The following is a 12,747-nucleotide window of genomic DNA, read 5'->3' on the forward strand; positions in this document are numbered from 1 at the left end:
AACTCATAACTGACAAGGAGGCTGGGATGATCAGAATTCATTCTAATGAATCAAGATTTAGTGCCACCTCTCCCTTCTCCAAGTCTTCGCAGAAGAGAAAGGAACAAAACTGTGGCTCTGTATGCAAGGATGAAAGAGCAGAGATTGGTCCACAGGGACTTCTACTCACTCCCCTCACTGAAATCCTATGGCCAATGTGTGCAAGGCTCCCCCTACCCCTGTTAGTTTAACTACATCTAAAGCACATCCTCCATGTGTGAAGGGACACACCTGAAGCTGCCCTGCTTGAAGCAGGAGTGAAGGCCAGGAGCCTACTTGGCTCTCCAAGCTTCCTGGAGGCACTGATCTTGTCCAGCAAATTTGTTTATTTTATTTTATTATTTTATTTTATTTTATTTTATTTTATTTTATTTTGAGATGGAATCTCACTCTGTCACCCAGGCTGGAGTGCAATGGTTCAATCTCTATTCACTGCAGTCTCAACATGGGAAACCTCATTCAGCCTGGACACGGACAGGATTGATTGATTGATAGCTCTTTCTCGATTCTGTGGGTGGTGGTGCATGGCTGTTCTTAGTTGGTGGAGCGATTTGTCTGGTTAATTTTGATAACAAACGAGACTTTGAAATGCTAACTAGTAGATAGAGACCGACTTTCACCATGTTGGCCAGGCTAGTCTCGAACTTCTGACCTCAAGTGATCCGCCCGTCTCAGCCTCCCAACGTGCTGGGATTACAGGCATGAGCCTTTGTGCCTGGCCCCTCCCTCTATTTTATAGACATGGAAACAGAGGCATGGGGGAAGTTAAGTGACTTTGGATACACTCTGTATCTCAAATGTGGTGGAAACATGGCCTTGCCTCACAGGGTTAGGACTAAAAATGAGGTGAAGGATGTAAAGAGGCTAGCTCAGGCCCAGCACATATTAGGCACTCAAGAAGGGCAGGTCCTCCCTCCTTCTGGCATAGGGGAATGAAAGATGAGGTGGGGCAGGGACCCAAGGTACAGTGACCTGGGGAAGCAGCAGGGCTGGAATCACTGGCTGGCTGGAAAATCAGATAACCCTTCTGTGGCTACAGAGCAAGGTGTGTGGGTGCCAGACTCCTGGCCTGGTAGAAATGACAGCTGGCCTTACCCCCAGCCCACAGGCACCCTCCACCTGCCTGAGAATCCTCTGAGAATGAATCCTCTCCTCCTCCCCAGCCAGCCAGTACCTGGACAGAAAGCTGACAGGCAGTGGAGGGTGTAGAAATAAACAATGACCAGGTGGGGCACGGTGGCTTACGCCTGTAATTCCAGCACTTTGGGAGACCGAGGTGGGTGGATCGCCTGAGGTCAGGAGTTCGAGACCAGCCTGGCCAACATGGTGAAACTCCGTCTGCTAAAAATACAGAAAAAGTTAGCTAGGTGTGGTGGTGCATGCCTGTAATCCCAGCTACTTGGGAGGCTGAAGCAGGAGAATTACTTGAACCTGGGAGGCAGAGGTTACAGTGAGCTGAGATCATACCACTGCACTCCAGCCTGGGTGTCAGAGTGAGATTCCATCTCAAAAAAAAAAAAAAAAAAAAAAAAGAAAAAGAAAAGAAAAAGAAATAAACAATGACCACACAAGTAAGACCACATAGAGGCTTTTTATTCAGAGCCATAGCAAGGGAGTCGGCCACCACTACAACATGAGACAGAGTCTTGCACTTTTGTCTGGGCTGGAGTGTAGTTGCATGATCTCATACTACATATATTTGGCAAACACTCAGAGTCAGACAGAGTGAGAAAGATTTGCAGTGAGAAAAAGGGAAGGCTTGGGTGTGCCCTCACTGGAGGCTGTTGGCATGCGGGTGCTAGAGGCAGCTAACTAGAAGCCCAACATCCTACGTGATTGATTGGTCCTGAGTTGGATGTGGTGGTTGTACTGTTGGGGAGGGTGTTGGGGGACATAAGGAAACTGGCAGTCACTGGCAATCATTGACCAAGTCCTGATCCTTCTGGGCCAATTGCTGCAGAAGTGGTGGTTTGGCTTCCAGGGCTGATCATGATGGAGGTTGTAGGGCAGAGTTCTATTATCATATACGGTTTGACCATTGTCTGTTTGTATATTTGGTCTCTCGGTGTGCAGAGAGGGAGGCCTTTCCATGTGATTTGGGGCATGTCGCTAACCTCTCTGTGCCACGGTTTCCTTACCTGTGAATGGCATATTAATAGTACCTGTTTCAGATGTGAATATATCTCAAGTTCTTAGAATAGCACTTGGCATGTGGCAAGTATCCAACACAATATTAGTTATTATTTAAAAAATTATGGGCGTGCATGGTGTGGTTCACACCTGTGTAATCCCAGCACTTTGGGAGGCAGAGACAGAAGGATTGCTTAAGGCCCGGAGTTCGAGACCAGCCTGAGCAACACAGTAAGATCTCATCTCTTCAAAAAATAAAAAAATTAGCTGGGCATAATGGCAGGCACCTGTAGTCCCAGTAACTCAGGAAGCTAAGGCAGGAGGATTGCTTGAGCCCAGGAGTTCAAGGTTACAGTGAGCTATGATTGTGCCCCTGCACTCTAGCCTGGGTGGCAGAGCAATTTTTTTTTTTTTTTTTTTCTGAGGCAGAGTCTTGCACTTTTGTCTGGGCTAGAATGTAGTTACGTCATCTCAGCTCACTGCAACCTCCACCTCCTGGGTTCAAGCGATTCTTCTGCCTCAGTCTCCTGAGTAGCTGAGATTATAGGCACCCACCACCATGCCTGGCTAATTTTTTGTATTTTTAGAAGAGACAGGGTTTCACTATGTTGGCCAGGCTGGTCTCAAACTCCCGACCTTGTGATCTGCCCGCCTTGGCCTCCCAAAGTGCTAGGATTACAGGCATGAGCCACCACACCAGGCTGACAGAGCAATTCTAAAAAAGTATTAGTATTATTACACTCAGTGGAAAGGGCACTGGTCTGGGAGGAGGGCTCTGGGTAGCTCTGGTCCTGGTTCTGCCCCATCACACTGTGACCTCAGGCTTCTTGAGGCTCCTCTGAGTCTCAGCCTTGTCAGCAGAGCAGGGGGCTGGGCTCTGACTTCCAAACTGGTTCCCAGCTCTAATGTTGTCAATTCCCCACTGGGTGTGTAGTGACAGCCCTGCCATCGCCCCTCCCTCCCCCACACCCACACTCCCTCTGTGCTCCCAGCACACCTGGATGGGCAGCTGCAGCACAGCAGGCTCTCCTGTCCTCATTTCAGCTGGTTTCAGGTCCTAAACTTAGTCCTTTCACAGAAGCCACAGTGTGTGGGAGGAGGGCTCCGAGTAGGTCTGGTCCCGGTTCTGCCCATCACACTGTGCCTGTGCGTGAGGGCTGCATGCGGTGGGGGCAGCTTTTCCACCCATGTGGTATACTCCAAAGCGAATCAGGCAGGAGGCCAGGAGAGCTGAGCACTGCATCCGATTTTGTCATCATTGCACCTGTTGTGGGACAATCAAAGACTGGAGAGACTGAAAAGAAGGTTCAGGAGAGTTTATTAAGGTGATCACCAGCCCAGCTGGATGTATGTCCAGAAAGTCTGAGCCACGAACAAAGGGCTTTTCCTACTTTTAAACATCTTAAGGCGGGGACTATGTGAGGCTGGAAGCGAGTTACAAAAGCAAGAAACAAAGGCAGCATTACGACATTTCTTACATCTTGAGAGAAACATGTCTTGCAATCTAAACTTAGCGGTCTTGTGACCCTGCAAGCCGTGCAGGAACTCGCTGGCCTGTAATAAACTTTGAGGAATGTGGAGTTGGGGAGTATAGATAAGGTCCACTGTCCACAGAGAGAAGACAGGCTGTTAATATTCCCTTTTAACTTGAGTGTAAGCGGGGAGGGGTCACATTTTGCAGCAACTTTAAGAGGATTTTAAAATTTCTGTTACTACTACTATTAGGTTATGGTTGATTTCATTAATTCCTTCTTCACACTGGGTGAGTCCTTTGACCCTTTAGGGCCTCAGTTTTTCATCTGGCAACTAATTTTTTTTGTTTTTTGTTTTTGAGACAGAGTCTTGCTCTGTCACCCAGGCTGGAGTGCAGTGGTGCAATCTCAGCTCAGTGCAACCTCTCGCCTCCCAGGAGATTCTCCTGCCTCACTGAGTAGCTGGGATTATAGGCATGCACCACCAGGCCCAGCTAATTTTTGCATTTTTTGTAGGGATGGGGTCTTGCCATGTTGCTCAGGCTGGTGTCTAACTCCTGATCTCAAGTGATCTGCCCACCTCCATCTCCCAAAGTGCTGGGATTACAGGCGTGAGACACCATGCTAGGCCTGGCAATTAAATTTTATATATGTTGATGCCTTAAGCCATCATGTTATCTCTCTCTCTTTTTTTTATTTTGGAGACAGAGTCTCACTTTGTCGCCAGGTTGGAGTGCAGTGATGTGATCTCGGCTCACTGCAACCTCCACCCCCTGGGTTCAAGGGATTCTCCTGCCTCAGCCTCCTGAGTAGCTGGGATTATAGGCACACACCACCATGCCCAGCTAATTTTTGTATTTTTAGTAGAGACGGGGTTTCACCATGTTGGTCAGGATGGTCTCAATCTCTTAACCTTGTGATTCGCCCGCCTCAGCCTCCCAAAGTGCTGGGATTACAGGTGTGAGCCACTGTGCCCAACCCATATTATCTCTTAAAGTAGAACAACTTTCCTTTCTTTCAGAGGAGGAAAAGAATCAGAGAGAGGTTAAGTGAGTTGGCTAAGCCCACACAACTAGCACATGGTTTGAATCTAGATCTTTAGACCCTAAGACCTAGTCTTTTTTTACCTTTAGATAATTTCACCTTTACTTCCATTATGGGATTATGATGATGATAATATGAAAATAATAAATTTTATACTAGGGAAGCAACATGGTTTTACAGTTGAGAGCCAGACTGCCTAGGTTTGATTTCTAGTTTTGGTACTTATTAGCTGTGTGACCTCAGGCAAATTATTTAACCTCTCTGTGCCTCAGTTCTTATCTGTGAGATGGAAGATAATAATTGTATCCACATAGGGTTGTTATGAGGATTAAGTGAATTAATATTTGCGAAACACTTTCAACCACGCCTGACATCCAGTAAAGTTTATTTAAATGTTTGCTTAATTTAAAAAATAGCTCCCTTGCCAATCAGCATGTGACCTTAAGCAAGAAGAAAGTGTTTGCGATTAGGATCAGGAGACTCATGGTCTACTTTGGGCACAGCCACTACTTTGCTCTGTGGCTTCAGAAACTTTCTTTAACATTTTGTGCCTTAGTTTCCTCAACCGCAAAGTAAGGAGCTTGGGCAAGTTCAGTGATGAGCAGCATTTTATGAACAAAGATCAAGTCAGAAAAAAAAAATCAAAACTTTTTTTGCTACATTAATTTTACCCATTAGAGTCCGTTGCGGGGAATATTCCAGTGTAGTGGGTGCAGCCTCAGCTACTGTCCCAGCATGCTGTGGGGCCCCCCAGCAATGGTCTGGGTGACCTATGTGTCCTTGCTTGGGGGTGAGGGTGTCTGACCTAATCACATCCTCCTCCCAGGAAGTGGAGAGTCGGATCTGAATGTTAGACTGGGACGCATTAACAGGTGCTCTGGCTGGAAGGCTGTAAACTCCTGCTGCTGATGGCTACAGAATTCTGGTTCCTGCCCTTTTTGAGAGTTAGCTTTTCTGATCTTGAAATTCCATAAGAAACCCCAGTTTCCTTCAAACAACCCCTGCCCCATTTACTTAGGCTAATGTATCAGTTATCTATTGCTGTGTAATAAATGACTCCAAAATTTAGAGGATCAAAACAACAATTTACTATTTCTCTAGAATCTGTGGGTGGACTAGGTAGTTCTTTTGCTGGTTTGACCTAGGGGCACTTGTGTGGCTGTGTTCATCCAGTGGGGTTGAGAGCAGGCGCTGTTGACTGCGGTGCCTCGATTCTCCTCCATGTGGCCTTTACATACGACTCGCTTAGGCTTCCTGATAGTATGGTGGTCTCAGGACTGCGAGGGGAGAGGCACAAGCTTCCACTTCACTTAAGGCCTGGCCTCCGAAGCCCCAGCATGTTACTTTTTCTGTATTCTATTGGTTAGAGTAAGTTACACAATCAGCCCTGACTTAAAGATTCAACAGAACCCACCTCTTGCCAGTATGTGCGTATGGGGCTCGAAGGAACGGAAAGTGACCAGGTGTGCATGCAACTACTGTGACTAGTTTCAGTTGATTTCTTAGTTGCAGGCAAAAGAAATTTAACTAGTTTATCCTATCATTTATGAACTCCCACCTTCCATACTCTGATCTCATCTCTTAGCATCTCTCGGCCACCCTGGCCTTGCCTTTCCTTACTCATGCTGGCCATACTCCCATCCCAGGGCCTTTGCACGTGCTGATCCCTCTTCCGGGCATGTTCTGACCCCAGATCTTCTTCTGAGTGCTCCTTTGCCACATTTTGATCTTTACTCACATCTTTATGTGGAGAGGTCTTCTCCGACCCTCTGATCTAAAGTCATCCCCCTGACACCATCAGTCCCTTAACTAGGCCTTATCTTCTTTGTGGCATTTGCTATGTATTATTTATATTCTGTCTTTTTGTTGACTGTTGTTCTTCTCTCACTAACCTCTAAGAATGTAGGAACTGTGGTCTGTCTCAATCTCTGAGGTATGCCTGGCATATGGTAAGTACTCAAAAAATATTTACCGAAAAAAATGAATTTTAATGCTTTTTAGATACAACAATAACAATATTCAAAAAGTCATGATTAGAGGCAGCTTAATCAAAGTCATAGATGATTCCATGAAGGGAGGCAGGCTCATATTTAGGCTGGATAATCTGTGATCTTGATCCTTTCTGATTCTGAGAGTCCATGACTCTAAGTGAGAAAGTGCTAGGAAAATTTAAAGGCATAGTATAAACCTCTAGCTATTACTATTGAGAGGGCACACTGGGAGTTCTGTGAAGAACTGGGCTTAAACTTTCATTATACATTCAGATCTAATGTGGTTCCTGGCTGAGTTATATGAAATAACACAGACATGTCCCATTTGTTTTTCCTACATATCATGGGCTACAGAGGGGCTGCTATCAATGCCCAGCCATAAGAAAGATTATGCTATGGTCTGAATGCTTCTGTTCCCCTAAAATAAATATGTTGAAACCTAAGCTCCACTGCAATAGTATCGAGAGATGGGACCTTTAGAGTGATTAAATCATGAGGGTGGAGCCCCCATGAATAAGATTAGTGCCCTTATAAAAGAGACCAGAGCTAACTTGTTTGCTCTTCTGCCATGTGAGGATGCAGCAACAAGACACTATCTATGAAGCAGAGAATGAGCCCTATCAGACAATGAGTCTGCTGGCATCTTGATCTTGGACCTCCCAGCCTCCAGAAATGTGAGCGATAAATTTCTATTGTCTATAAATTATGCAGCCACCACCCTAGTCTAAGCTACCATTGTTTCTCTCCTGGCCACACTGTAACCTCTTGACTGGTCACCCTACTTGTGCCCTCACCACCCTTGCCTTTGGTGTCTATTCATTCTCCTCACAAAGGCTAGAGAGATCTTTGTAAATTATAAATCAAATCAGGGCACTCCCAGTGACTGCCCATGGCACTGGGGAATAAATCTAAACCCCTTGCTGTGGTGCTCAATCTGGTACTCCCTGCCTGAGCCCAGGCCTCTAACCCCTCTTTCCATTCTTCCCCATGGTGAGTGGAATCAAAAGGAAACAGCATTTTGAAGGAATGTCAGAAAGCTGTCAAATTTATCTCTACCTCCTTTCCTATTTCTGGGATTTGTCCTCCCCTGTGAGGTTGGACCCCAGTGGAAACAGTCAATTAGCTTCCTCAAGTCTGCTCCTGCTACCCTGGCCTTCTCTCTGGTCCTTGACCACCTTCAACTCTTTTCCTCCTGCAGGACCTGTGCACAAGCTGTGACCTCTGCCTGGAATGCCCTTTCTTCACTCTTCCTATGGCTGGCTCCCTCCCACCATTTGGGCCTGAGGTTAAATGTTATGCTCAGAGAGGCCTGTGAATATTCCATCTGGAGAAGGTTCCCCCAGATCATCTACATTTTGCCTTTTTGTTTTATTCCTTCACTGTCCTTATCACACATGCATTTATTTGATTGTTTATTTGCTTTTAGTGTCTTGTCCACTGCTTCTCCCCTAGTGCTTGGGCATAGTTAGCACTCAATGAGGAGACTGTTGTTTGTTGATGTGCACAGTAACAGTAGCTCGCTATGGTCCCGTACTATGCTGTGCACTCTACATGCTTCATTCACAATCATTTTGTGTGGCAGGATGGGCAAGGATTATCCCCATACCTCGGGTAGGAAAAGTGAGGCCCAGAAAGGTTAGGAGACTTGCCTTAGGCTATGTAGTTTCTGAGAAGTGGAACCCAGGTCTCCTGACCCCTGATCAGGTGCTCTTCAAAAGCAGAAGTGAAAGGGCGACGCAGGAGAGTCGTGTGGTAGGTCACTGTTCCTAAATTCTCCATGTCTTTTATTGTTTTTTGCTCTGTCACCCAGGCTGGAGTGCAGTGGCATGATCTCGGCTCACTGCAACCTCAGCCTTCCATGCTCAAGCGATTCTCGTGCCTCAGCCTCTCAAGTAGCTAGGATTACAGGTGGGAGCCACCACGCCCAGCTAATTTTTTTTGTAGCTCTGGGGGGTCTCACTGTTGCCCAGGCTGGTCTCAAACTCCTGGCTCAAGCAATCTGCCTGCATCGGCCTCCCAAAGTGCTGGGATTATACGCGTGAGCTACCACACTTGGCCTACTCTTTTTTTTAATTGGGCAGCTCAGCATCTACATCCTGCGTTCTGAAAGGGACAAGAGAGAAGGGGAGACAGTCTGGGATCTGGCCAGGGGTGGGTGGGGGAAGCAGCACTCTTCTTTCTTGCCAGAGAAACATCATTCCTGGAGGTGGTCTTGGCCCCTTTAAATACCACAGAGATGAGCTGCGGGGCGGTGCTGACAGGGGAACCTGGCTGGGATGCTGGCCAGCTGGCTCAGGCTAACCCTGGGCTTCATTTGCATGAGAATTGGGGCCTACGGCACTGTGTGGATCCAAACCCATCTACCTACACTGTGTGTCTTTGTATGTGTGTGTGGAGTCCTGCACAGTGGGTGAGGGCTGTTCAATTGTGTCCTAAGAGTTGGGCCCTCTCTGAACTATTTTAACTCATGAATTTGTTTACGTTTGAGAAGCCAGAAGTCACGCATCCTTTTGTCTGCATTTAAGCATTTTTGGTGAAAAGTTGAAATTTAGATCTTTCTCTTTTTTTTTTTTATTTTCAATTTTTTTTAGAGGCAGGGCCTGTTCTGTCACTCACGCAGGGGTGTAGTGGTGCAATGAACTACAGCCTCCACCTCCTGGGCTCAAGTGATCCTCCTGTTTCAGCCTCCCTAGTAGCTGGGACTACAGGCAGACGCCACCATGCCCAGCTAATTTTTAAATTTTTTGTAGCAGCAGAGTCTTGCTTTGTTGCCCAGGCTGGTGTTGAACTCCTGGGCTCAAGCGATCCTCCTGTCTGGGCCTCCCAAAAGTGCTGGGATTACAGGCATGAGCGGCCATGCCCAGTTTAGATTTCCCTCAAAAAAGTGCAAATAGCATTAAGAAAATAGTCCCAATTTTCTGAGTGTACAAAGGGAGCAGAAATGATCATGTCCATTCTGTTTTAGGGACCTGGCAATGGCGTAGCAATCAATCCGATCATGTCCAGATTGACCACTGCATTCAAGGTCTTCACCCCACATCCCACCCTGCCTTTCTGGTTTCCTCTCCAGTTCCAACCCCCGCTCTCACCGCTCCCACTTGTGCTCTTTCCTGAGCTTAACCTTCTCCCTGCTTTTCCTCCAAATCTCCTCTTTGAGGCCTCTGCTCACTCAGTAAGCCTGTTCCAATATCCTGGCCCTTGTGAGGACCTGGCTGACTCCCCAGACTTGGTCTGTCCACCTTCTGCTTGCTCATGGCAATATATTCAGATCTCCAACGTGGCTTCTGTTATGGGGCTGGCATACATGTTTACGTGCGAGCCCCTGGAAGCAGATCTGGGTCTTCATATTAATATAACTGCTATAGTGTGGATGTTTATCACCAAACCTCATGTTGAAATTTGATCTTAATGTTGGAGGTGAGGGCCTAATGGGAGGGTCACAGGGGCAGATGCCACATGAATAATCTATATTATTCATGAATCAATAATATATCAATTATTATATACTATAGAAATTATATATTAATATATCAATAATCATTAATATATTATATTAATACATTAACTATTATGTATTAATATCACTAATATACTATTTTATTACTAATACATTAACCATACAATATTAATATTAACAATATTAATTATTAAATATTATTAATATAGATTAATAATCACTTGTCAATTTTTATTTTTTTTGAGATGGAGTCTCACTCTGTCACCCGGTTTGGAGTGCAGTGGCGCAATCTCGGCTCACTGCAAGCTCCACCTCCCGGGTTCATGCCATTCTCCTGCCTCAGCCTTCTGAGCAGCTGGGACCATAGGCGCCCGACACCACGCCCAGCTAATTTTTTGTATATTTTAGTAGAGACGGGGTTTCACCGTGGTAGCCAGGATGATCTCGATCTCCTGACCTTGTGATCCGCCTGCCTCGGCCTCCCAAAGTGCTGGGATTACAGGTGTGAGCCACCGCACCCGATTTGTTAATATTCTTAATATAAATTTATTATTATTAAGATTATAATATAGATTAATTCTTAAGATTATAATATAATTATTCTTTTCTATAGTAATATCCTCCCTGAGTGGGTGGTGAGTTCTTACTTTGTTAGCCTCATGAGAACTAGTTGTTAAAAAGAGCCTGGCAGCCAGCATGGTAGCTCACGCCTGAAATTTCAGCACTTTGGGAGGCTGAGGTAGGAGGATCGCTGGAGACCAGGAGTTCAAAGCCAGACCGGGAAACATAAAAAGACCCTGTCTTTACCAAAAATAAAAACAGAAAAAATCCACCCGGAGCATAGTGTGCACGTCTGTAGTCCTAGCTACTTGGAGGCTGAAGTGGGAGGATTGCTGATTGTGCCACTGCACTCCAGCCTGGGCGACACAGTGAGACCCTGCGTTTAAAAAAGAAAAGAGCCGGGGCATCTCCTCTTTCCTCTGTCTTGCTTCCCTGCCTTAACATGGGATCCCTGCACAGCTGGCTCTCCCAGAGTGAAAGCAGCCTGAGGCTTTCACCAGATGCCCAACCTTGAACTTTTCCCAACATCAGAATCATCAGTCAAATAAGCCTTTTTTTTTTTGGAGACGGAGTCTCACTTTGTCACCCAGGCTGGAGTGCAATGGCGCGATCTCGGCTCACTGCAACCTCCGCCTCCCAGGTTTAAGCCATTCTCTTACCTCAGCCTCCCAAGTAGCTGGGATTACAGGTGTGTGCCACCACACCTGGCTGATATTTGTATTTTTCTTAGAGACAGGGTTTCACTATGTTGGCCAGGCTGGTCTCGAATTCCTAACCTCGTGATCCTTCTGCCTTGGCCTCCCAAAGTGCTGGGATTAGAGGCTAGAGTCACCATGCCCGACCAATAAGTCTTTTTTAATTTATAAATTACCCAGCCACAGATATTCCCTTATAGCAACACTAAGTGGACGAAGACAACCTACCACAGTGCCTGGCATATAACAGGTGCTCAGAAAAGTGCTGGGTAGGCTAGGTACGGCGGCTCATGCTCTAATTCCCGTACTTTGGGAGGCCAAGGTGGGTGGATCACCTGAGGTCAGGAGTTTGAGACCAGCCTGGTCCACATGGCGAAACCCTGTCTCTACTAAAAATACAAAAAATTAGCCAGGAGGCCGGGCGCGGTGGCTCAAGCCTGTAATCCCAGCACTTTGGGAGGCCGAGACGGGCGGATCACGAGGTCAGGAGATCGAGACCATCCTGGCTAACACGGTGAAACCCCGTCTCTACTACAAAATACAAAAAAACTAGCCGGGCGAGGTGGCGGGCGCCTGTAGTCCCAGCTACTCGGGAGGCTGAGGCAGGAGAATGGCATAAACCTGGGAGACAGAGCTTGCAGTGAGCTGAGATCCGGCCACTGTACTCCAGCCTGGGTGACAGAGCGAGACTCCGTCTCAAAAAAAAAATAAAATAAAAATAAAAAAATAAAAAAATTAGCCAGGTGTGTTGGCAGACACCTGTAATCCCAGCTACTTGGGAGAGTGAGGCAGGAGACTCGCTTGAACCCAGGAGATGGAGGTTGCAGTCAGCCAAGACCGTGCCATTGCCCAGCCTGGGTGACACAGCAAGACTGTTTAACAACAACAAAAAAGTGCTGGGTATTGGACTCAGAATGCTGGGGTAGAGTTAGGTACCAAGCTCTGAAGGCACGGACCTCTGAATCCTCCTCCTGCCTCTTCCTTCCTGTGGCCCTCTCTGAGCCTCAGTGTCCTCATCTGTAAAAAAAAAAAAAAGAGATCAGTGACAGCTCCCACCTCAGGGGCCATGGGGAGTTATGAAGATGAACTTCACAACTTCACAAGGGTGGATGTACAACACTCAGCACAGCCTATGGCCCCCAACAAGCACCCAGTAAATGACAATGACAACTAATAGGAAACTTGAAGTCTGGTCACCTACCTTCCAGGAAGGAGCCTGGTATCCTTAGAAAGAACCAGCTCCTACAAAGGCTGCCTGCTAGTGGGTGGGCTTGGCGAAGGCAGGGATGAGCCTTCCTTCCCGACCAATCCCCAGCTCCCCACCACTTCAGGGCCCTGTTCACAAACCTCCAGCCCAG

The 12,747-nt window shown here is 46.8% G+C and overlaps 1 long non-coding RNA gene across 1 annotated transcript; it reads right to left on the reverse strand.

Annotated features, from left to right (window-relative positions):
• Nucleotides 1-6,652: 6,652 nt before the first annotated feature.
• Nucleotides 6,653-12,408, reverse strand: LOC141408450 (uncharacterized). The gene is made up of 2 exons (XR_012423299.1): nt 12,346-12,408; nt 6,653-6,844 (listed from the first exon to the last, which is right to left on the reverse strand). It is a non-coding gene; the product is annotated as an uncharacterized lncRNA (long non-coding RNA).
• Between the last annotated feature and the right edge of the window lie 339 nt (nt 12,409-12,747).

Source organism: Macaca fascicularis, chromosome 14 (genome assembly GCF_037993035.2).
Source record: "Macaca fascicularis isolate 582-1 chromosome 14, T2T-MFA8v1.1".
Taxonomy (NCBI): Eukaryota; Metazoa; Chordata; class Mammalia; order Primates; family Cercopithecidae; genus Macaca; species Macaca fascicularis.